Consider the following 27,667-nt stretch of genomic DNA (forward strand, 5'->3'; position numbering starts at 1 on the left):
ATGCAGAAAATGTTAGGTGGTGACAAGTACTACGGAAAAAAACTCATCCGAAAAAGGTAATAAATAATATTGATGGTTAAGAAACAGGGTGTCCTTTTAAATTCTGTGACTGGGGAAGGTCCTGTAGAGAATATTAAAACCCAGCAAAGACTGAAGGAAGTGAGAGATCAGCCATGCAGATACATACGGGAAGCGTGTTCCAGACTAAGGGGTCACCAAGTTCGACACTTTTTATAGGGTATGCCTGCTCCATTCAAGGAAAAACAGAGTGTACTGTGTCTGGAATTGAGTGAACAAGGGAAGAAAGTATTAGGAAATGAGAGCAGAATGGTAAACATGGGCTAAATTATGTAGGGCCTAATATGGTTTTGTTTACTACTCTCAGTAAAATGTAAAGCCATTGCAAGAAATTAAGCAATAAGTTACATTATATAATTAAGATTTCTAAAAAGACCCTTCTGGCCACCCTGTTCATATATGGCTAATAGTTAAATCAAGATGAGGACACAAGGGCTAAAACTGATTATTGGACTTAGCAACATGGAGATCATTTGTGAGTTTTAGAGCTGCGATTTCAATGGTATTATTGTGAAATATGAATGAGAGAAGATTTAGAGATGAAATTAATAAGAGGAATTGATTATGACAAGTATAGATGACTCTGTTGAGTCCCAAAATTGCTTTCAGTTTCCCCGGTCATTCCACTCCAGTGCCCATCCACATATACTATTCTCCTTGCTTTGGACTTTGGCCATCCTAAGGTCATTTCTCTAAGAACATGTTTTTTTACTGGATTATATGTTTAAGAAGTAAATTCTAACAATTTCATACCCGCTAAGCGTTAACTCTTTTCAAATTTTTTTTTTCAGAAATTCCATATGAATTTTAAAGGAAACACTTGAATATAACACTGTGACACAAAATAATGATCCAGATTTTCATTATTTTTCAAGTATTTCACAAAGTGGTGAGGTGATAACTTAGGGAGCTCCCTGTACTGATGCATTTGTTGTAGTTATTTGCATATTTCATATGCATCAATATGCATATGAAGCTTAACTTTCCAGTTTAAACTGCTGGAAAACACACACAAGTATATACTACATATGCACATACTAAGTATAATATACTGTAGTCAAAGATCACTAAATTTAAGGCAGGGTATCTAGAATTTAGTCCCTATTTCACCACCCCCTATATGTGTGTCCTTGGATATGTCCCAGAATAAACTTTTGATATCAAAAATGAAAGTGTCACAACTACCACAGATGATTACTGTGGACATCAAGTTAGAGAATACTAATGAAAACAATTGGTAAATTATAGCATATTTATAGATATACATATACATATATATTCCAATTAATAAGTTTATAACAAATACATTAATGTGGATGCTTACCTAAATCATTTATCACCTAATGGTACATTTTTATAAAACTGAGGCAAAATTCTTAGAGTTTTCTCACCTTGTTAAGGATCATAATGCATATCATTATGTGGTATCATTTACACAGTTTGCAAAATTCTTATTTTCCTTGTTATCATATAATTGTTTTAAATGTATAATATTCTTTCAAACATTTCCTATGTTAGGAAATAATTTCTACAAGAATTCATGTTATTTCCACGTGTTCAAATGGTGACCTCTGGGGGCTGGAGGAAGGGGCTGGTGATCAAGTGCTTAATGGGTATAGGGTTTCCTTTTGAGATGATAAAACTGTTTTGGGATTAGGTAGAAATGGTAGTTACACACCATTTTGAGTGTATTAAGTGACACTGAATTGTTCTTGTTAAAATGGTTAATTTAGGAATGTGAAGATTTAGCTCAATTTAAAAGACTGAAAACAAATTAAGAATATAATTTATAGTTTTTTCTTAAATCTAAGGGAATATTCCCTTCCACAATCAATCACTAGATAACAAACCATATGGTCATCTTATAAAACTTTATAAAATCATAGTTTATCTTGATTTGGACAATAAAATATATGGCTACCCTGTTTAAAGTCCATAAAATAGTTAGGTACTAAGATATATTCTTAAAATATTTCTACTTCTTTATGCAAGGAAAAGTTCAATATTTTCAGAACACTTGAAGGACTCCTAATTTATATAAATATTTAGCATGAAGCTGACATTTTATATTGTCATAATTAGAATTCTACAGATCTTCTAAATATTACCTCCAATGTTATGTGAAATCTTCTAATTTCCCTGCTTTTGTTAATCTCATTTTTATATTGAATTTAAACAGAATTTGTACAGTAAAAGTAACTAATAATCCTTTGTTTGTGAATGCTAGCAATATGTTTCCCTTATTAATTCATATAATATTTTTAAATTTTGGCAGTGTTGACAATTATTTCTTATCTGGTTGGGTGATGACAATAACTGCAAATAGTTGAATCTCAGTAGCTTAGTTTTACACGTGAGCTTCTTTTTGCTCCTTGATATACCTCAGAGGCTATTAGTGCATTATTGCTACTTTATAAAATATTCTGTACTAAAATTCAGTAGATTCTTTTGTTATAATTTTAGTATTTTAAAGCTCTGTGACATCATTAGATATACGTTGTATAATGGATGTTTACATCTTTCAAAAAATTTTACTTTTTAATTAGCCTATTATTAATAAAGTGGGGACTTTTACAATATCAATGGCCTGATTCTTCAATAATTAATGGCTTTGGAAAATAAAAGAAGAGGGATTATTAGAAAATAAAAATGATTTAATATATATATAATTTAATTTTAATATGTAGACTTCTTTCTCGTATCCTGTGATTATGAACTGGATATTGATGATATTAACAAATTATTTTAGTAATTTTGTGTATGATAATGGCACAGAGTGTATGTTTAAACAAAAGCTCTTACCTTTCAGAGACTTAGTCTTAGCCTATTGAATATTATCCTGCTGATATATTTTGTAAATACTACAACAAAAACAAATAGATGACCTAAATAAATAAGGTAATTAAATGAAATAGGCAAATGAATGAATGATACACTATCATTACACTATACACACTATCATATATATAAAACTAAATACATAAATGTGTAGGTGAATACAAATGAAAAAAAACCTGTCGAATTGGTAATAATTGTTAAAGTTGTTGATGTGTAGCTGGGGTTTGCTATATTTTTTGTCTCTGGCAAGAGTCCCTAGAGAATTGAAAAACTGTCACACTTGCTCTAAAATAGCATCAACTCTGCTGTTCCTCCCTATCTTTTTTCTCTAAACCCATATTACTATCCGAACACCCAGAGACGGCTAATCTACAGGAATAATTTCTTTATTTTCTAAGATTCTCTTTTGATTGCCTATTCTCAAAATTATTTGAAATTTTGCAGATCCCTTTTGCTAAATCTATACTTTTTCAAAGTAGAATTCTCCTTTGGAATCATTCTCATGTTGCATCATTCTGAATAATTCTTATTCTTAAAAATGATCTTACTGACTTTTCTCTCTTATTCTATTATTAAGTTTGAAAGAAAAAAAATCCATAATAAAAAGTTAAAAGGACAATAATTATTTCTAAATTTAACTAAATGTACTCAAATAATGGCAATTATTTCAATTTAAATGATTGATATCATCCATTATAATAAGACATGTAAAACTATTAAGCATATTACTAATTCTGGAAAAAAACTCTGCTTGTTTATGTCATCAATATTTCTAAATGATACTACATTTTATTTATCAATAAAGTATTCTATCCACTCTAGATACTTACATATTTAAAATCACATTGTAGGTAAATTTAAGTTTCAACACTTTATGAACTCAGAGTAAAACCATGTTTGGGGAATTGAGGGCTTAACTGACCTGAAAAATGTCCTTATAGCTATAAGATTTGAGTTTATATACATAGTACACAAATGTCCCTGCAATCTAGGTTAAGAATATTTCCATCATGACAAAGTATTCCCCCATATCAATTTAACTAAATGACTAAAATATCAGCTATTACTTTTCTTTTTGAAATTATATGACAATATATAATGTTCTGCATGATTTCAGTGCTTTGAACCTTGTTGAGACTGGTTTATTGACCAGTCTATGGTCAATTTGGTCAGATATCATACTGTGAATAATTATAATATGGTGAAATTTGTTGGTACTTGCTTTATGGACTAGCAAATATAACCACTTTTTGTAGATGATCTATGTTACTTGAAATAAATGTTGATATTCTTGAAAACTCTGCTGTCAGCCATGTCACATCTCCTTTGACAGTGATGCATATATTTTTTCTGAGTTGTTTTAAGATGGTGTCTTGATTTCTGGTTGTCTTGCTATAATGTCTTTATATTTTTGTAATTATTTGATTTATGACTGGTAGACAATCTTTATTCCATGGATTGATCACACAACCCATTCTGCTATATTAACAGCAGTAGTATTCAATTCAGCTTGACTATACAATTCAAAAAAACAATAGTTTCATCTGACACCACATTTACTGAGCTTTAAGAAAAGATACAAAAGAGGAAACATCAAAGAATGTTCAGTAACAGCACAGAAACGATCTTCTGACTCCCATGCATAGCGTCTGACGTCCCAGTCTTTCCATATTGGATGTGGGTGTTTACAATACTGAGTGTTGGTAGACAATCTCAGCTCCAGAAACCCATCCACATAAGATCCTTTTGGCTTAGTCACATAGCCCACTTGGGGAACTGTGACTTGCTTCCTTTCCCCAGGCAAGCTGCATCTCATCCTTCCCAGTTACGCATTACTCAGTAAAAAATATGCTCAACATCATTAATCATTAGAGAAATGCAAATCAAAACTACAATGAGATATCATCTCACACCGGTCAGAATGGCCATCATCAAAAAATCTAGAAACAATAAATGCTGGAGAGGGTGTGGAGGAAAGGGAACACTCTTGCACTGTTGGTGGGAATGTAAATTGATACAGCCACTATGGAGAACAGTATGGAAGTTCCTTAAAAAACTACAAATAGAACTACCATATGACCCAGCAATCCCACTACTGGGCATATACCCTGAGAAAACCATAGGTCAAAAAGAGTCATGTACCCAAATGTTCATTGCAGCTCTATTTACAATAGCCAGGACATGGAAGCAACCTAAATGTCCATCGACAGATGAATGGATGAAGAAGATGTGGCACATATATACAATGGAATATTACTCAGCCATAAAAAGAAATGAAATGGAGGTATTTGTAATGAGGTGGATGGAGTTAGAGTCTGTCATACAGAGTGAAGTAAGTCAGAAAGAGAAAAACAAATACAGTATGCTAACACATATATACGGAATCTAAGGGAAAAAAAAAAAAAAAAAGGCCATGAAGAACCTAGTGGCAAGACGGGAATAAAGACACAGATCTACTAGAGAATGGACTTGAGGATATGGGGAGGGGGTGGGGTGAGATGTGACAGGGTAAGAGAGTGTCATGGACATATATACACTACCAAATGTAAAATAGATAACTAGTGGGAAGCAGCCGCACAGCACAGGGAGATCAGCTCGGTGCTTTGTGACCACCTAGAGGGGTGGGATGGGGAGGGTGGGAGGGAGGGAGATGCAAGAGGGGAGAGAAATGGGAACATATTGTATATGTATAACTGATTCACTTTGTTATAAAGCAGAAGCTAACACATTATTGTAAGGCAATTAAACTTCAATAAAGATGTTAAAAAAAAATATCAACAAGGAATTCACAATGGCTGGATTTGCATATAGTCTTTGTTCAAAGTTTCCCTTATCTTGGATAAAGTAGATTTAGGTCAGCCCTGAGTAATTCCATGAGTAAAGGTTATACAATGTATACAAACATAGGCAAAATCTTCTCGCATCTGAAACTAGAATAAAGACCTTAGAACCTTCTTTTAATCCATTTTTTCCAGTTTACCTCCACCCCAATCCTTGTTATCTTTGCTATAGTTTATCCAGACAGTTAAAAACAATTCTTAAAGGAAAAAAAGTCTACAAAATTAGAATTTTAGCCTCAAACACATTAAAGATATCCCTGATGAGATTTCTGATATTCCTTTACTAACTGGTCTATTTTTCATAAAATTTTACCTACTATTATTTGCAAATTTCTGCAGATGTTGATAGAAGCATTTAACTGTGTGTTACTTTCCCAAAGCTAAATTTATTTCTTCCTCCTTCTATTATTAGTCTCTGTGTATAATATATCAGTTTGAATTTTAAGTGAACTATTTAAAATATATGTTTTTCTGGAGGATCATATTCTCTAGACTTATATTCTTATTTGACTATACATTTGGACCATAAATAATTTTGTTACCCTATAGAGCTGTTGAATAAGTATTAATATAATGATTAACATACCACATATTAGTTACTATTAATTTAATTGTTTTATTTCTTCTTGGAGAAAAAAACTAAGCAAAAATATTCTTTGCCATATACTCTATTTTTCCTAACTTAGAAACCTTAGAGATCACTGCTCTGTAAACTCTAAGTTCCATCTTATCTGGAATATAACTATAACTAAGCTACAAAGACAATGTTTTCTTTGATGCATGTTTCCAAAGTCACCCACCTACCTTAAATGGAGTCAACATGTTGTTCCTTAATCTGGCTGTTCCAAATAATTGTACCAGAGAAAACAGAAGTTCCAGGCACAGTGGCCAAGAATATGTAGCAGTAAATAAAACAATGGTAGTGATGATTTTGCATTATCTAATGATAGATAAGATCATAAGACCATAGGATTCCCCAACATTGACCTCATTATCCTGAGCCTCCAGCCCTCCCAGCCATGTCTTTTAAACACATCAGAGCATGTTGAAGTTAACATGCTTGTTAAAAAAAATCTTTTTTTTAATGAAGATATACACCCTCTCCAAGATTTTCAATGAGATTAATGCCTTATTAGATTTGAAATAGTTGCATTTAGCTTTATCAGCTTACTAGGTTAACTACCAAACATGTTCAATTTTCTAGAAGTGAATGACATTAAGATCTCCTTCCTGGACTTACCTTGTCATCATCATTGTGCCCAAACCTCTAGATAATAAATCGTCCTTTGGATCCATACATTCAGCCTAGTTCCCAAGATCCCTAAGGCCCTCTTATGAATCGGGGCACATGTTGATTAAGCCTCTACAAGTGCTGTGTCCATTGAATACTTGTGGCATTGAAGCAATTTAAGTATAATGTATTTGCCTATTAGAATTATGTCGCCCAGAAAATGTGTTGTCCTTCATACCTGTAAAATTGTCTAAACAGAATGTCATTCTGATTCACAGCAACACATGCATCAGATGTCATCTGCCATTCAGAGTAAATCCAGTCAAGCTTAGAGGGAAGATTTATCTCCAGGCTGAACAAGAATCAAAATTATAAAAAATAATAAAAATGTAACCTAAATGAAAATTTTTACACTGCTATATTCAAGTAGAATATCGCTGGACACAGTCTGATGTCTTTCCTTCAAATCATCAAAATATACTTGTTGGGTAAATTTCATAGCTTGAATCCATTCAATTCTTCTAAAATGATAACAAATCAGGGGTGTCTTTGAGAACTGGCCATGAATTGGCACCACAACTGAGAGAAACAACTCTGAATACTCTCTTATTCCTATATGAGCTCTTTGAAGAGAGTGATGGTATCCTTTCTCAGCATCATTCTCCATTTATGGGCTTCCTTACTTTCTGTGACAACTTCCCCTAATTTTCTATATTTTACCTATCATTATACAGACTTGGCGTTCTGAATGAGAGTCTCTGATTAAGCCATCTGTACTGGCTATCCACAGGGCAAGTTTCAGGAATAGACCTACCAGAGTTTTCTTTTTGGTTTGGCTTCTGGAAGGAGTAGTATTAGGAAATTAAAATATAATGTGATTGCCTTTACCACTAGGAAGTTGGGTGCACATATCATCAATTCTAGTTTAAGCTCTGAAGGAAGGTCACTCTTCAGCCTACTCTTGTTTTATTCTGAGAAATTGAAATAGTGTCCTGAGAAAAAGTCTTCTTCTGCTGGAGAATAAGTGCAGTCTCTCTCCTGGTGTAATTGGATCTGCCAAGGTAATGGCAAATATTTTGTGATGTAGGAGACAGAGAAAATTTTATGATCCCATGATTCCCCCAACACAGGCTCCCACTCCCACCAACACTTATGACACCTTTCCAAAGAATTTGCTATTCACCATTCCTCACATTCAGATGAAGTACACATTCACCCAGTTGAGGTAGCCAGCCCTTCATTCTCTTACCATCTCCTATTCTAGTTACTATGGCTGTGTTGCAAATTACTTCAAAGTTTACCTCAAGACTGTGAGCAAATTTCAGCATAAAACAGTTATCTATTATGCTCCTGAATAACACTGGTTAAGAATTCAGAAAGGCCATAATGGAGATCGTTTATCACTGCTCCATGATATCTGAGGCCTGAGAGGGAGGACTCCAAGCCTGGAGGCTGGAATCATCTGAAGGCTCTCTAACTCACATGTTTGAAGGAAGATGCTGGCTGACAGTGGGAAGAACCTTGTTAACTTACCACCTGGGCCTATACATGTAGACTCCCCAAGTTTTCTTCCTCATAGGATGGTGGTTGCGTTCCCAGGACAAATATCTTTAAAGTGAGGAAGGTAGAATCTATGTACTTTTTATGATTTGTCCTCAAAAGCCACAGAGTATCCCTTTTGCCATACCCCAAGGGTCTAAACCAGGGGCCGCCAACCACCGGGGCTGCAGACAAGTAGTGGTCCACGGCCTGTTAGGAGCCAGGCCGCACAGCAGGAGATGAGCAGCAGGTGGGTGAAAGCAGGCGCCTGAAACACCAGTCTGTGGGAAAACTGTCTTCCACAAAACCGGTCCCTGGTGCCAAAAAAGATGGGGACCGCTGTTCTAAGCAATCCACAAGGCCAACCTCAGATTCAGTTGAGGGGGATATAGACCCCATCCCTCAGTGAAAGGAGTGTCAGTAACAGCAAAAGTAGAACTTATAAGGGGCTGTGCGGGAAGGATGGAGTGGGAGTTTGGGGTTAGCAGATGCAAACTAGTATATATAGGATAGATAAACAACAAGGTCATACTGTGTAGCACAGGGAACTATATTCAATATCCTGTGATAAACCATAATGGAAAAGAATATGAAAAACAATAAATAAATAAATACATAAATAAATAAATTATATATATATATATATATATATATATATATATATCTGAATCACCTTGCTGTACAGCAGAAATTAACACAACATTGTAAACCAACTAACTTCAATAAAATATTTAGAATATTTTTTTAATGTAGAACATGTAAGATGGGAGAGAGAGAGAGAGGAGACTAGAGAATTGTGGAAATCAGTGAAAGTCTAAAACATGGGTAATTGAAATTCAAGAATGTGAGGAGAGAGAATACAGAAAGCCAATATTTGAAATGATAATGAACACACATTTCCAAAATCTGCTGAAAGATACTAGAAGGAAAGGGTATAACTGTTTTGGTAGTCTTTCCTTCAACATCAAGGATACCTGAGGAGTCAATTCTTGACTAAATCTATCTTAAAACATCAACTCAGAGAACTATTAGGAATTTGATTGTATTGGCTCAATGATAAATGAGAATCCAGCCCAGGGCTATGTACTGAATTAGCATCTGTATCTCATTGTCAATGTTGTTTATCAAGTAATGAATAACTGGATATGGTGAGATGCAGCTGCACTAGAAAATGGACATTATTATGTATCCCTTGAGAATTTTGCAACTAGCTAGTAACATAGCCTTGAGGGAATAATGTGAGCTGCTAAGGAAAATTGCTGAAAGGAAACCATGGCTTCTTTGAGCGGACCTCTTCCTCAAGTTATGTTAATCTCTCATAATTACACACATCTAGACTGTAGGATATCTGGGCCTTTGGAAATAGCCACTACAGGTCTTAGACTTTAGCTATTCTATGTTGGTTACCTCACCCTCAGAGAATATTGATATTCTTAGCTTTTAGCTAAGTACACTTGATATGGAGAGAAGCCTGTTTACTCTCATGAATCTGATTGCCCATCCAAACCTATGACCACTGCTCCTTAAAAAGCAGAATGGGCATTGCAGGTAGATTGCAAATAAAGGGGGACATAAAAAGTAGAAAATGGCTCTGAGATATTATTTTTTGGTGCTTCCAGTCTCTTAAGTGGTAATACATCCACTGACATGGAAGGCAAAGTAAACAAAATCAAACAAAGAGAAGGTTGAGACATATTTGAAACTGTGACAAGAAGAATAACATTCCTCCCCCACAAGATGCCTTTTCTATAGTTTCCTAAATCTGTGGCTATGTTACCTTGTATGGCAAAAGCATCTGCAGATTAAGTTAAGAACCTTGAGATTTTCCTGAATTATCTGAGTGGAAATAATGTCATCACAAGGGTTTTTATTAGAGGAAAGCAGGGGGGTCAGAATCAGAGAAAGAAATATGATGATAGAAGCAGATGTCAATTGGAGTGAAGTGGCCATGAGCTAAGGAATGCAGGTAGCTTCCAGTGCTGGAAAAGGGAAGTAAATAGATTCTCCCCTAGAGCATCCTGAAGGAGTACAGTAAGTCCCCTACATACGAATGAGTTCCATTCCGAGAGCATGTTCGTAAGTTCAATTTGTTCATAAGTCCAGCAAAGTTAGCCTAGGTACCCAACTAAAATAATTGGCTAAATAGTACTGTACTGTAATAGGTTTATAATACTTTTCACACAAATAATACATAAAAAACAAACACAAAAAATAAAGAAAACATTTATAATCTTACAGTACAGAACCTTGAAAAATACAGTAGTACAGTACAACAGCTGGCATACAGGGATTGGCATTGAGTGAGCAGGCAAGAAGAGTTATTGACTGGAGGAGGGAGAGGAGGTGGGAGATAGTAGAGCTGAAGGATCATCAGCAATAGGAGACAGAGGGCAAGCTATCTTTTTGCATGGCTCCACTCCCTCAATTATTTTCACTTTTGTTTCCATCGTCACTGCTTGGCGCTTCTTAGCAGTATCAGCTATATCACCGCTGTTTTTATGCTTGCTTCCAGACATCCTGGGCTTGAAATAAAGATACTGTATTACTGTACTCTATGCAGTACAGTACATTACAGTAAAGTATACAAAAGCACAATGACTTGTAGAGGATGCACACATGTGACAAGTACACTAGACACGTGAACTAACTTATGTGATTGGACATATGAACGCATGTTCACATCTTTGCAAGTTCACAACCTGAAGGTTTGTATGTAAGCGACTTACTGTATAGCTCTACTGATATCTTGAATTTGGCCAAATAAACCCCATTTTGCTTTTCTGACTTCAGAACTGTAAGATAATAAGCATATTTTTAAGACACTAAGTTTTGGTAATTTGTTACAATAGTAACACAGTTGTAGCTACCAATTACATAAGATGGAATGTGCAGTGATGAGTAATGAAGCAAGACAAATGATATGCCTCTGATCTAACCAGTAGTAGAAGCTGTGATATCAGTAGCCATCACCCCATGCATGGACCTTTATTCAACTCTCCTTTTAAGAGAGCAAGAGACCATACTAGAACCTGGGCCAACATGCTATTTACTATGAAAACATGGTCTTTAAGGGTATTAACGATGTTTGAGTCATTTAAAAGGAGAATGGTTGCTGCAAAAATAATGATAATGGAAATAAGAATGCTAAATTGAGGGGCAATATATATTTAATCAATAATGAAATAATTAAAAAGGAGGAGATTGATGTGATTGCTACAAAAAGCTAGTGGCACATTATTGCCATCTGGATGGAGGAAAACCAACCCCTGGCAGGCAGCACAGCAGCTAAAAGAACCTGCCAAATATGTTCCCTTTATCTCATCTCAGATACATTTAAATTCAAGCACATTAAAGGAGAAACACACACACACACACACACACACACACACACCACACCACACCAAGATATCAGAACAGGGTACTGAAGAAACTTAATCTTTCAATGTGGTAGTAATAGAGGATGAAAGATATGATTTGAGGATCAATAAAATTTCATTAAATCTCCATCAAGGGCTCCAAGATTGTATACTATAATTAAAGTTAAACAGGCTGGGTAGAGAAGAAAACTTTTTGTGGGAATAGATATTGATACCCCATATACTGGAAGACAAGGGGATATGATCACATGGTTAAAACTAAAATCTGGAATGTAAATTCATACTATGGCAGATGTCACCAATGTTATGGTGAAAATATATATTATCCTGTACCATGGTGTGGTAACGTCACCAGTACCAGAAGACACAATTGGAATGAATGAGACCATAAATGCAATAAATCATCATTGAATACTTATAGTTGGATATTGGGAAAGTCTAAACTTTGTTTTATTATTGTGCTAAATAAAAAACTTTTTGGAATTTTTGAAAGCAGAAATTTTGTATTCAAAGAAGAATAACAGAAGTAGGCATACTAGATTCAAAATATCTCCACTTACAAGAGTTCCCACTGCCCTCTAGGAAAACTAGATAGTTCCTGAAAAGTAAATGCTCACTCTTATGACTTGAATTACATAGTTTCTCTAATAGCATCTGCTGCCTGCTATGATGACAAGCTAGAGTATAAAATTGACTGTTAGGATGTTGTAGAGTTGGCTAAGGTTTCCTTTTATGTTCTATCTCAATTTTGAAGAAAGCCAAGCACATATTCCTTTTTTTAAATTTTTTTTCCTTTCTTTCCTTGCTTTGCCCTGTCTGTCCCTCTCTCTTTCTTTCTTTCTTTCTTTCATTATTTTTTTTACTTTATCTCTCGATTGATTGATTGATTTTTGGTGGAAACATCTGAGGAGATTAATAACTGCTCTTCTCATAAGGTGTCTGAATTTTCCAGTATACTGTTAATGACCTAATGAAATGAGGCATAGACTTGATTGCCATCAAAAGTAAGTTGATTAACTACATTGATTATAATATAGCATTACCTTTTTCAGAAAAGATAGCCAAGAAATTTTGGGAAATAGAATAAAGTATATGACTAATTGTTATAACATCTGTACAATATGCAGTGGGATACATGACTAATGGTTAATTATACCATCTAAAATACAGGACCAGATTAATTTGTTAAATTATTAGGAATAGCTTGAGCATGGGTCACAGAAGACATTCCATAAACAATACAGTGTACAAACTGTTTTACTTCATTCTTCTAACAATAAAGTGCTACAGCACTATAGGAGACTTTTTGGATTTTGGTAGACACATATATATCACATGAGGATCTTGTTAACATCTACACAAAAGTTACCAGAAATAAATCTGAACCTGTGAATGTTTCAGAGCAAAAAGGGGTTTCTGAGAGACTTGCAGACAATTGCAGTGCAAGCAACACAATTAGGGATATATTATAATAATATACGAATATATCATTAATGATGATTTTTAGGGGGACATATTTTATCCATGAGGTGGTTGTAGCTCGCCTTTTGGAACCAATAGAACCCCAGAGGACTTCATTATTTTGCTGGCGGAATGGTCTAAAACTTATGTTTATTAAACAAAGCAAGCTAGTTTAACAATGGAAGCTTCCAAATCTCATTTCCATATTTAAATTGGTAATCTACCACCATTTGACTACAGAAGTTGAAGAATAAGACTTTGAATAGGCAGAATTAGGGAAGTATATGTGGCTGTACAGGAAAACTTAAATCTTGTCCCCAGGAGGTGATATTTGAATATTTAAGAGCATGTGACATGACCAAAGAATTATTTCTTATGGCCAAGCAAATGAACCCTCCTTAGTTGGATAAATTAAAACAACACTCCAAAGGGAATCCAATCACAGAAATTACTGTGCAGAATATGCCAGGGGAATTAAATTTGATCATGTAGCTTCTTCCAACCCCAGGAAAGAAAAAAAACAGTTGCTTATTCAGTTGGGGTTTAGAATTCAAAGGTGGATTTCCTTCTGATCCTTGGAGGTCGCTATTTGGCTATATGAAATGAGTAGGCACAGTGGAGCTTGGGCTATATAAGTTTGTGGGCTTAGCCATAAACTAAAGATGCTGATGCAGTAAAATACTGTTCAGAAATAATAAAGAAATGATGTAAAGATGAATCAGGAAATAGTTAACAGTAGCCTGAAGTGGCTGCAAATGGATCCTAACTGAGAAGATACAGCTCTACATCAGGTGCTGCTTATCCTCTGACCAAAATAACACCTAACAAAAGAAGTAAGCATTTAGAACAAAGTATTGTGCCTCAAAGCAATTCATTGGGTTATGTCTTTATATTAATATAGACATTCCACTGGAGGCAATTGGACAAAAAACAAAACTGTTGTACAGATCTATGAGATCCCTTATTACCCCCAAGTATCAGTTAAATTGAGAGTTGGATGAGGAAATAAAACACCTGTTAAGAGAAATTTAGCTGAAGAGTAGCAGATTATATTTTGCAAGAAAGAATAGTTTCTGTCTCTCTTTCTTTTTCTATTGTCTGTGCTTCCATTTGGACACTTTCAATTGACCTATCTTCCAATTCACCACTCTGTCTCTCTCTTTATTTTTTGCTGTATATAATCTACTGTTAAATTCATTTTACAGTTCTCGATTTTGTATGTTCTAGAACATCTAGAGTTTTAAAAATTCACTTTATAGATTCCTGTTAAATTATCTATGCATTTTTCTATTTTTCATATTTTTATATGTTCTAGAACATATTAATCAGAATTATTCTAGGTCCTTGTTAGGTAACCCCAATACTTGAATCATCTGTGAGTATAATTCTATTTTTTTTGTCTTTCATTTCCAGTCAAATGGTCCATGATGTTTCTATGCTTATGTGTGTGTATATATGTGAGCCTAGAAAAGTTTGACGATGGTAACATTTGGGAAAAAAAAAGTCTTTAGAATTTTCAGATACTGTTATCTTCCTTTGGAAATGATTAACATTTCCTTCTTTTAGGAAAGTAGAGTGGTTACTAGTCTCATTAATTATGGTCTGTCTTGAATTGAGTCTGGATTGAAATCCTTATAAATCTAGGTTTACCTTTGATTTGTCTTTGGGTTTCCAGGGTTTTCAACTATAATCCTCTTATATTTTGTGGACCATTGCTCTAGTGTTTTTTTTTTAACTCTAGTATATGCCTAATGAAGCTTTCAAAAATATCCTGTTTACTTGTCAGTGACATTTTGCTGATGTTTTTAGTCATGATTTCAAGCAACTTTAGGCTTTAGCAAATGTATTAAGAGATAAATAGTTATGTCTTTGAAATCCTCAAATCTTCACCAGAAATTCTTGTGGCATCTTTGTCCAGTCACAGTACTACCCTCTGGGCTATGATCTGGATCTTCAACCTCCTGCTTTAATGAGAATTAGGAACTTCTCTTAGAGTAGAAGCAGCTATAGCACCCAGGTCACTATTCCAAGATTTCTCCTGCTCTATGCCTTTGCACCTCTCATTTTGATCTGCACTGTTAGATTTCTGTCTCCCTCAAACAGGTCAGATCTGTATTTTGTTGGCTTTTCTAGTTATTTTAGGTAGAAGCACCGATTGGCTTTCAGAAACTTTATTTCACGAAACTGGGAAATATTTCAAAGCATAGTTTATTAGACTTTTTTCATGTAGAGGAAATTAGAAGTCATTAGAATCTCTTGTTAGAGCTCAATAGCATACTTGTGTATAAAATAAATATGTAACGACATAAACTGTATAGGTTACAGATACACATCTTAAATTGAAAAAAAAATTAGGAAAAAAAGGGGACACAGAAATCTTATTTTCCCATTAAATCATTCTTGTAAAAAATGTGTCTTTCACTGAGCCTAAAAACATCCACATACTGAAAGTATATGTTTAAATTTTTGACCAACCTGGCTGCCCGGCCAAGCATTAGATGGTTATTAATGACACAATGCATGGTGCATAATAAAAGTAAACAACTGAGGTGGGTTTTTTTGTGCATGTGCTTTGGTTTTTGTTTTTTAGTTTTTTTGGGTTTTTTTCTGTAGTTTTTTTTTTTTTTTTTTTTTTTTTTTTTCTGATGAAAATATGTAACAGCAAAGTGTTTAGATTAAAAAAAAAACCTGAGTTGCTGCTATTCAAAGAATGGCAATAAATTTTTTATTTTATTTGATTGTAAATATAGATTCCCCTAATAATAATATATATTATACACATTATTTCAATTAGAAAACATTTTTCACAGGAATATTTTACCTAAAAGTCTTATTAAATATAAAGGTTTATATTCTAATTATCTTAATTCTAGCATTTGATTCTTAATAAGAGATAATGATATATTCTTATTTTTTCTTATTTATTTCAAATATTATTGCCTCTAATGCATTTTGTTTTTAGTTTCTCACTGTATAAAATGTAAGAACAATATTGAAATATATCCTAAATTATTTTTTCTAAGGTAGCCATATTGTATTATTATTACTTATTATCATTAATATTATAGTTATTCCTTTTTGACCACCAAGAAAGGAGGCAAATCAAACAATGAGTAATTAAAATACCTTCCCACTTGATCCAATCTAATCAATGACTAGACCAAATGTCCAGCTTTTTTTGGAAATAAATCATATTAGATTAGAATTGAAACACATTGCTGTGTTGTAATACCCTGGTCCTTAATTAAATTCACAGCATCTTCATTGCAACAGGAAAAGTTTAATACATGTGTTCTGACTGAAAGTGGGGCATACAAAAGTCCCAGTGTGGGCTATTATCTGATCCATTATGATGGCAGGTTTTTTGTTAAAAGTTGATTTGTAGGCTAATTTGGGAATTCTTAAGTGGATTATTTCAGCATGTTATCAAAAAGTGCCCTTGGGCTATTGCAAATTATGAGAGCATAATTATTATCATAGGGAGAGAAATTTTGTTTGCCTGAATTCTGTTCCTGGTTATCTTTGTGAGTATTTATTCAGATTAACATCATCTCTGTGTTAGCAAATAGCACATGTGGCTATTTTACGTGTCACTAAAAGGGCAAAATAATACTTATTAAATGATCAGGTTATTTAATCAATAGACATTCAGATAACAGAGACCAGAGAAATCATAATACAGTAACACACTTTAAATTTCTTGATTTAAATAAATGCCCTTAAGGGCTTTCATCATTTTAGTTAATTACAAAAAATTTTTACCTGTTCCATTAGTAAATATATGTACAGGAAAGTCAATTACATCTTAGTATTTCATTCTAGACTTGTAGAACTTACTCATGGTTTTTGTCTGTTTGTTTTAGTAATATAGGCCACTTCAGCAGATACTGTAATATATATATATAAAAATTATGTATTTCTAATATAGTTAGTGGATAAAAATGTTGCATAGAAAATGTATCTGTTGACATCTCACCACTTATTGTTCCAAGGAAAAATTTCTAAACCTCAAAGATAATAATGAACAAGAGAACAATATTTTATATTAATTACCTCTGAAGTACTATTTCTAAGATATATACTGTAGCCTCTACATATGTGATCAATAAACTTAAAAGAATACTCTTCCTCTCTCATTGACTAATTTCATGTACTTTTTGACTTCTGTGTTTTAGCTCGGAGTAATTTACTCCCAGATTTTTATCAAGTTGTGTTACTTATGTACAAAAGCTCATTGTAGTTATCAATTAATGACCTATCCTGGCCCCTTCAAATCTACTATTTTACATTGTCAGAAATTATAGCTTTTCTCTGTACAAGATGAGTGCAGAGAGAGGAGGAACAGGAGGCTCTTCATTCTGGAATGTGTGGTTATTTTACACCAAGGTGTAGAGAGAATGTGAGGATCCGATCATGTTATTGGGGAAGGTTTTTCTCATACACTAAACTGAAACAAAGAATACTAAAAATGTGGCGGTTTATCTATCACACAGAATGTCCAAAATATAATAACATAATTGAGCACCCCAAAAGAAGTATAAAGAGTATTCAGTTCACTAAATTAAACAGTAATATGCTGAGCTATCATACAAAAATCACCTTGATTGAATTAAAAAGAAAAACATATTAATGGAAAAATTTGAAATCAGTTAAATTAAGCTGTTTCTGTTTCAGGGTAATAGAAAAACTAAGAAACTCATGTTTAAAGGGGGATTTATTCACTGGAACACAGACCTTTCAATGAGAAGAATAAGACTTTAAACTTTTTATTGTAATAACAACAACCATTTTTTTGTGAATTCTGTAAGACTTATCAGTGTGGTTAGCTACACCCTGAAGGACATTCATGATGATCAGCTATTTGCACTCCTCAGTGAAGGCTCGAACAGCACAAGTCCAGAAAGATGCTCAGATTGAGGAAGGGAGGTGAAGAGATACTGGAGTCCGAAGGCCAAACCAGGCAGAAAAATGTGTCTGCTCAGTACTTGAGTGAGATTGAGATGGCCAAGTTGCAGAGGGACAACTAGCTGAAGAAGGCCAAGTATGACATCTAGGTCAACACCCTCTGATCACAGGGTGACCTGGCCAATCAGCTTCACGTGGCCTAGACTAAGCAGCAGCTGGAGGAGCAGGAGGCACAGGTGCAGGTGATGGAGCAGCCCAGCAGGGGGCAGTGCAGGAGCAGGAAAGGGCCTTGCTAGAGCTAGAGATTCGAGTTCAGAATACACTTGTGTGGGTTTTTTTCCCCATTTAAGTGCTTTATTGATTCCCTTATATTGTTTTCAATTCACGATGTATTTTTGTAACAAGAGGCCTATGCACTGAAAAAAGGGTAGGAAGCAGGGAAGAAATCAATATCAGAAGATGCTTTCTAGAATCTTAGTTAAAGTCGTTGAATGAAAAAGTAAACTTCCAGTTAGCTCAAATAGGATAAAAGAAATTGACCTGGTGAAGCTAATTCAAATGATGACAGAACAGAAATAAGAAATGAAATGTTGGCCAAATAGGGGAGAAAAAGGAACCCTTGTACACACTTGGTGGGAATGTAAATTGGTGCAGCCACTGTGGAAAAGAGTATGGAGGTTTCTTAAAAAGCTAAAAATAGAACTACCATATGATCCTGCAATTCCACGCCTGGGTACATATCCAAAAAAACCAAAAAATACTATTTCAAAAATATACATGCACCCCAGTGTTCTTAGCAGCATTATTTACAATAGCCAAAAATATGGAAGCAACCTAAGTGTCCATCAACGGATGAATAAAGAAGATGTGGTGAGGGAGACCTTCAAGATGATGGAGAAGTAAGATGTGGAGATCACCTTCCTCCCCACAGATACATCAGAAATACATCTACATGTGGAACAACTCCTACAGAACACCTACTGAACGCTAGCAGAAGACCTCAGACTTCCCAAAAGACAAGAAACACCCCACTCACCTGGCTGTGTGCTGACAGGTTCTTGGTGCCCCAGCCAGGTGTCAGGCCTGTGCCTCTGATGTGGGAAACCCGAGTTCAGGACATTCGTCCACCAGGGACCTCCCAGCTCCACATAATATCAAATGACGAAAGCACTCCCAGAAATCTCAATCTCAATGTTAAGACCCAGCTACACACAATGACCAGCAAGCTACAATGCTGGGCATCCTATGCCAAACAACTAGCAAGACAGGAACACAAACTCACCCATTAGCAGAGAGGCTGACTAAAATCATAATGAGGTCATGAACACCGCAAAACACACCACCAGACATGGTCCTGCCCACTAGAAATACAAGATCCAGCCTCATCCACTAGAACACAGGCACCAGTACCCTCCACCAGGAAGTCTACACAACCCACTGAACCAACTTTAACAACTGGGGGCAGACACGGGAAACAACAGGAACTACGAACCTGCAGCCTGTGAAAAGGAGACCACAAACACAGAAAGTTAAGCAAAATGAGAAGACAGAGAAACACATAGCAGATGAAAGAGCAAGGCAAAAACCCATGAGACCAAACAAATCTAGAGGAAATAGGCAGTCTACCTGAAAAAGAATTCAGAGTAATGATAGTAAAGATGAGCCAAACTTTTGGAAATAGAATGGAGAAAATATAAGAAACGTTTAACAAGGACCTAGAAGAACTAAAGAACAAACAAACAATGATGAACAACACAATAAATGAAATTTAAAACTCTTAGAAGGAATCAATAGCAGTATAACTGAGGCAGAAGAATGGAAAAGTGACCTGGAAGATAAAATAGGGGAAAAAACTACCACGGAGCAGAATAAAGAAAAAAGAATGAAAAGAATTGAGGACAGTCTCAGATATCTCTGGGACACATTAAATGAAACAACATTCAAATTATTTCTCTTCCCAGAGGAAGAAGAGAAAAAGAAAGGGACTGAGAAAATATTTGAAGAGATTATAGCTGAAAACTTCCCTAATATGGGAAAAGAAATAGTCAATCAAGTCCAGAAATGCAAAGATTCCTACACAGGATAAATCCAAGGAGAAACATGCCAAGACACATATTAATCAAACTATAAAAAATTAAATACAAAGAAAAAATATTAAAAGCAGCAAGGAAAAAACAACAAATAACATACAAGGGAATCCTCATAAGGTTAATAGCTGATCTTTCAGCAGAAACTCTGCAAGCCAGAAGGGAGTGGCAGGAAATAATTAAAGTGATGAAAGAGAAAAACCAAGATTACTCTACTCAGAAAGGATCTCATTCAGATTTGACGGAGAAATTAAAACTTTTACAGACAAGCAAAAGCTGAGAGAATTCAGCACCACCAAACAAGCTTTACAACAAATGCTAAAGGAACTTCTCTAGGCAAGAAACACAAGAGAAGGAAAACACCTACAATAACAAACCCAAAACAATTAAGAAAATGGTAAGAGGAACATACATATCAATAACTACCTTAAATGTAAATGGATTAAATGCTCCAACCAAAAGACATAGACTGGCTGAATGGATGCAAAAACAAGAGCTGTATATATGCTGTCTACAAGAGACCCACTTCAGACCTAGGGACACATACAGACTGAAAGTGAGGGGATGGAAAAAGATATTCCATGCAAATGGAAATCAAAAGAAAGCTGGAGAAGCATTCTCATATCAGAAAAAATAGACTTTAAAGTAAAGACTATTACACAAGACAAAGAAGGACACTACATAATGATCAAGGGATCGATCCAAGAAGAAGATATAACATTGTAAATATTTATGCACCCAACATAGGAACACCTCAATACATAAGGCAAATGGTAACAACCATAAAAGGGGAAATGGCAGTAACACAATCATAGTAGGGGACTTTAACATCCCAATTTCACCATTGGAAAGATCATCCAAAATGAAAATAAATAAGAAAACACAAGCTTTAAATGATACATTAAACAAGATGGACTTAACTGATGTTTATAGGACATGCAATCTAAAACCAACAGAATAAACTTTCTTCTCAAGTGCACATAGAACATTCTACAGGATAGATCATATTTTGGGTCACAAATCAAGCCTTGGTAAATTTAAGAAAACTGAAATCATATCAAGTATCTTTTCCGACCACAATGCTATGAGACTAGATATTAATTACAGTAAAAAATGTTTCAAAAATATAAGCATATGGAGGCTAAACAATACACTACTAAATAACCAAAGGATCACTGAAGAAATCAAAAGGAAATCAAAAAATACCTAGAAACAAATAACAATGAAAACACGATGATGCAAAACCTATGGGATGCAGCAAAAGAGGTTCTACGAGGGAAGTTTATAGCAATACAATGCTACCTCAATAAACAGGAAATATCTGAAATAAACAACCTAACTTTACACTGAAAGCAATTAGAGAAAAAAGAACAAAAAAACCCCAAAGTTAGCAGAAGGAAAGAAATCATAAAGATCAGATCAGAGATAAATGAAAAAGAAATGAACACCCCAATCCAAAAATGGGCAGAAAACCTAAATAGACATTTCTCCAAAGAAGACATACAGACGGCCACGAAGCACATGAAAAGATGCTCAACATCACTAATTATTAGAGAAATGCAAATCAAAACTACAATGAGGTATCACCTCACTCCTGTTAGAATGGGCATCATCAGAAAATCTACAAACAACAAATGCTGGAGAGGGTGTGGAGAAAAGGGAAACCTCTTGCACTGTTCGTGGGAATGTAAATTGATACAGCCACTATGGAGAACAATATGGAGGTTCCTTAAAAAACTAAAAATAGAATTACCATATAACCCAGCAATCCCACTACTGGGCATATACCCAGAGAAAACCGTAATTCAAAAAGACACATGCACCCGAATGTTCATTGCAGCACTATTTACAATAGCCAGGTCATGGAAGCAACCTAAATGCCCATCAACAGACGAATGGATAAAGAAGTTGTGGTACATATATACAATGGAATATTACTCAGCCATAAAAAGGAACGAAATTGAGTCATTTGTTGAGACGTGGATGGATCTAGAGACTGTCATACAGAGTGAAGTAAGTCAGAAAGAGAAAAACAAATATCGTATATTAATGCATGTATGTGGAACCTAGAAAAATGGTACAGATGAGCCAGTTTGCAGGGCAGAAGTTGAGACACAGATGTAGAGAATGGACATATGGACACCAAGGGGCGAAAACTGCGGTGAGGTGGGGATGGTGGTGTGCTGAATTGGGCGATTGGGATTGACATGTATACACTGAGGTGTATAAAATTGATGCCTAATAAGAACCTGCAGTATAAAAAAACAAACAAAACAAATAAAAAAGAATCTTTTGATAATATTGTTGGAATTTAGGACTAATGGTGTTTTTTTTTTCTACTAGGGATACATTAGTATTATACCTTTGTGATAGGTTTTATGTCTTGAATTTTTAAAATATCCCTTATGACGTAACTTTTTTGGCTATATAAGCTAAAATGTATATGATTTTCACTTGTCTTACATTTCTAAATCTTATAAAATTAAAACATTTGGATAATTTTTTCAAAAATGTTCAATCCTATGTGCCAAAGTTGCATTAGCTACTGAGGATATAATAATGTCAGTTTTCACCCTTAAGGAGCTCAAAGTTTAAAGGAGAAAAGTAATAACCAAAACTGGCACTTTGTAGTCCACTCTTCAGAGGAATTTACATAGTTAACCCATTTAATCTTCATTAAATCCAGTGAGATAAATACCATTTTACCCCCATTACTTATACAAATGCACAGACATATAATGTATAAATATTTTGTACACTAGTGGAAATGTGAACATTAATGTTGCAGTGTGATGTGTGCTGTAATAGATGTGGGTGTGCTCAGGCAAGATTTATTATGTTGTGTCCAAAAAATACTGAGTCAGAGTTTGCCAAGTAGAGAACTATGGTAAAAACGGAGGATGTTACTGGAAAATAAAAATGGCATTTACAAAACTAAAAAAAGAAAAAAAAAAAAAAAGAAATGAAGAAAACAATAGGAAAGATAAATAAAACTGAAAGCTGGATCTTTGAGAAGATAAACAAAATTGATAAACCATTAGCCAGACTCAGCAAGAAAAATAGAGAGAATACTCAAATCAATAGAATTAGAAATGAAAAAGAAAAACTAACAACTGACACTGCAGAAATACAAAGGATCATGAGAGATTACTACAAGCAACTATATGCCAATAAATTGGACAACATGGAAGAAATGGACAAATTCGTAGAAAAGCAAAACCTTCTGAGACTGAACCAGGAAGAAATAGAAAATATAAATAGACCAATCACAAGCATCGAAATTGAAACTGTGATAAAAATCTTCCAACAAACAAACGCCCCAGACCAGATGGCTTCACAGGCGAACTTTATCAAACATTTAGAGAAGCTAACACCTATACTTTTCAAACTCTTCCAAAATATAGCAGAGGGAGGAACACACCCAAACTCATTCTATGAGGCCACCATCACCCTGATACCAAAACCAGACAAAGATGTCACAAGGAAAGAAAACTACAGGCCAATATCACTGATGAACATAGATGCAAAAATCCTCAACAAATTACTAGCAAACAGAATTCAACAACACATTAAAAGGATCATGCAGCATGATCAAATGGGGCTTAACCCAGGAATGCAAGGATTCTTCAATATACACAAATCAATCAATGTCATACAGCATATTAACAAATTGAAGGAGAAAAACCATATCATAATCTCAATAGCTGAAGAAAAAGCTTTAGACAAAATTCAACACCCATTTATGATAAAAACCCTCCAGAAAGTAGGCATAGAGGGAACTTACCTCAACATAATAAAGGCCATATGTGACAAGCTCACAGTGAACATCGTTCTCAGTGGTGAAAAACTGAAACCATTTCTCTAAGATCATGAACAAGAGAAGGTTGTCAACTCTCACCACAATTGTTCAACATAGTTTTGGAAGTTTTAGCCAGAGCAATCAAAGAAGAAAAAGAAATAAAAGGAATGCAAATCAGAAAAGAAGAAGTAAAGCTCTCATGGTTTGTAGATGACATGATACTCTACATAGAGAATCTGAAAGGTGCTATCAGAAAACTACTAGAGCTAATCAATGAACTTGGTAACGTAGCAGGATACAAAATTAATGCACAGAAATCTCTTGCATTCCTATACACTAATGATGAAAAATCTGAAAAAGAAATTAACGAAACACTCCCATTTACCACTGCAACAGAAAAAATAAAATACCTACGAATAATCCTACCTAAGGAGACAAATGACCTGTATGCAGAAAACTATTAGACATTCATGAAAGAAATTAAAGATGATACAAATAGATGGAGAGATATACCATGTTCTTGGATGGGAAAAATCAACATAGTGAAAATCGCTATACTACCCAAAGCAATCTACAGATTCAATGCAATCCCTCTCAAACTACCAATGGCATTTTTCACAGAACTAGAACAAAACCTTTCACCTTTGTATGGAAACACAAAAGACCCTGAATAGTCAAAACAATCTTGAGAAAGAAAAATGGAGCTGGAGGAATCAGGCTCCCAGACTTCAGACTATACTACAAAGCTGTAGTAATCAAGACAGTATGGTACTGGCACAAAAACAGAAATATAGATCAATGGAACAGGATAGAAAGCCCAGAGAAAAACCCACGCACATATGGTCACCTTATTTTTGATAAGGGTGGTAAGAATATACAATGGAGAAAAGACAGTCTCTTCAATAAGTGGTGCTGGGAAAACTGGACAGCTACCTGTAAAAGAATGAAATTAGAACACTCCTAACACCATACACCAAAATAAACTCAAAATGGATTAAAGACCTAAATGTAAGGCCAGACACTATAAAACTCTTAGAGGAAAACATAGGAAGAACACTCTTTCACATAAATCACAGCAAGATCCTTTTTGACCCACCTCCTAGAGAAATGGAAATAAAAACAAAAATAAACAAATGGGGCCTAATGAAACATAAAAGCTTTTGCACAGCAAAGGAAACTATAAACAAGATGAAAAGACAGCCCTCAGAATGGGAGAAAATATTTGCAAATGAAGCATCTGATGAAGGATTAATCTCCAAAATTTACAAGCAGCTCATGCAGCAGCTCAATATCAAAAAAACAAACAACCCTATCCAAAAATGGTCAGGAGACCTAAATAGACATTTCTCCAAAGAAGATATACAGATTGCCAACAAACACTTGAAAGGATGTTCAACATCACTAATCATTAGAGGAATGCAAATCAAAAATACAATGAGGTATCACCGCACACTGGTCAGAATGGCCATCATAAAAAAATCTACGAATAATAAATGCTGGAGAGACAATGGAGAAAAGGGAACCCTCTTGCACTGTTGGTGGGAATGTAAATTGATACAGCCACTATGGAGAACAGTATGGAGGTTCCTAAAAAACTAAAAATAGAACTACCATATGACCCAGCAATCCCACTACTGGGCATATTTCAAAACCATAATTCAAAAACAGTCATCTACCACAATGTTCACTGCAGCTCTATTCACAACAGCCAGGACATGGAAGCAACCTATGTGTCCATTGACAGATGAATGAATAAAGAAGATGTGGCACATATATACAATGGAATATTACTCAGCCATAAAAGGAAATGAAATTGAGTTATTTGTAGTGAGGTGGATGGACCTAGAGACTGTCATACAGAGTGAAGAAAGTCAGAAAGAGAAAAACAAACACCGTATGCTAACACGTATGTATGGAATCTAAAAAAAAAAAAGAAAAAAAAAGAGTTCTGAAGAACTAGGGGCAGGACAGGAATAAAGATGCAGAGGTTGAGAATGGACTTGAGTACACGGGGAGGGGGAAGGGTAAGCTGGGACGAAGTGAGAGTGGCATGGACATATATACACTACAAAATGTAAAATAGATAGCTAGTGCGAAGCAGCCACATAGCACAGGGAGATCAGCTCAGTGCTTTGTGACCACCTAGAGGGGTGGGATAAGGAGGGTGGGAGGGAGTCGTAAGAGGGAGGAGATATGGGGATATATGTATATGTATAGCTGATTCACTTTGTTATAAAGCAGAAGCTAACACACGATTGTAAAGCTATTATACTCCAATAAAGATATTAAAAAATCAATCAATAAATCAATAAATTTCAGCCCAGTTAAAAAAAAGATATGTTATATATACACAAACACACATACACACATGCACACCCACAGACACTCATGCGCACAATGGAATACTACTCAGCCATAAAAAGAATAAAATGTTGCCTTTTGCAACATCAGGGATGGACTTGAAGGGCATTATGTTAAGTGAAATAAGTCAGACAGAGAAAGGCAAATACTGTATGATATCAGTTATATGGGGAATCTAAAAATTACAACAAACTAGTGTATATAACAAAAAAGAAGCAGACATATATAGAGAGAACAAACTAGTGGTTACCAGTGAGGAGAGAGAAGAGGGCAGGGGTAGGATAGAGGCAGGTGAGTAATAGGTACAAATTATTATGTGTAAAATAAGCTGCAAGTATGTATTGTACAACACAGGGAATATAGCCAATATTTTATAGTAACTATAAATGGAGTATAACCTTTAAAAATCATGAATCACTATATTGTGACTTATATAATATTGTACATTAACCATACTTCAATAAATAAAGAAATTAACACTAATGAAAAAAAAAAAAAAAAAGAGGACAATGGGAGCCCAGCGTTGCAAGCCTGAAACACCTAGTCAATACAGATAATTCTCAGCTGGTAACACAGAGAGAGGCAGAAGATGTTTCTGTATGGATGCATGAGGAGACCGAGGCCTTTGCCCTAGAGGCCAGAGTCCCAGGCCAAATCTAAGCAGGTGGCCAAGAAAGCAGTAACTTTCCAGCTGGTCAAGGAGACTGCTCAGCTGATGCTGCTAGAGAAGGTGCCCCAGGTGGCAGGAAAGACCAGTGGTCCTTTGACATCAACCAATAAGGTCACGCTGGCATCCCTTGGAAGTGGAGCCATGAGAGTGGCCAGAATGACCTGTGAAGTACTGAACATCCTGAGCCACTGCCCTGAGAGTGTGGATAGACTCACAGGTGTCAGCAGCTCCCAGGTAGACCACGAGCACTTGCAAACAGCCTGAGGCCTCAAATTTCACTGATGCCTAGTGTCATGGCTCAAGTTGCCTGAATGGTCCCCTATTGCATGCACTTCAACTGGCCTCTCTGAACATGTTCCTTGACAGCTGGTGTTCCACCCTCATCTCTCCTTGCCAAATTGTCTGTGCCTTGCCTCAGAGCGGAAGAGTTTCTCCCCTTCCCAACTCTACATTGTCAAGACTTCCAGTACCCTGCGGGCCC

At 35.2% G+C, this 27,667-nt stretch overlaps 1 pseudogene; it reads left to right on the plus strand.

The window, feature by feature from the left end:
• Window positions 1-27,450, plus strand: LOC103013747 (flotillin-1-like; annotated as a pseudogene).
• The last annotated feature ends 217 nt before the right edge of the window (window positions 27,451-27,667 follow it).

This window comes from Balaenoptera acutorostrata, chromosome 18 (assembly GCF_949987535.1).
Source record: "Balaenoptera acutorostrata chromosome 18, mBalAcu1.1, whole genome shotgun sequence".
Classification (NCBI taxonomy): domain Eukaryota; kingdom Metazoa; phylum Chordata; class Mammalia; order Artiodactyla; family Balaenopteridae; genus Balaenoptera; species Balaenoptera acutorostrata.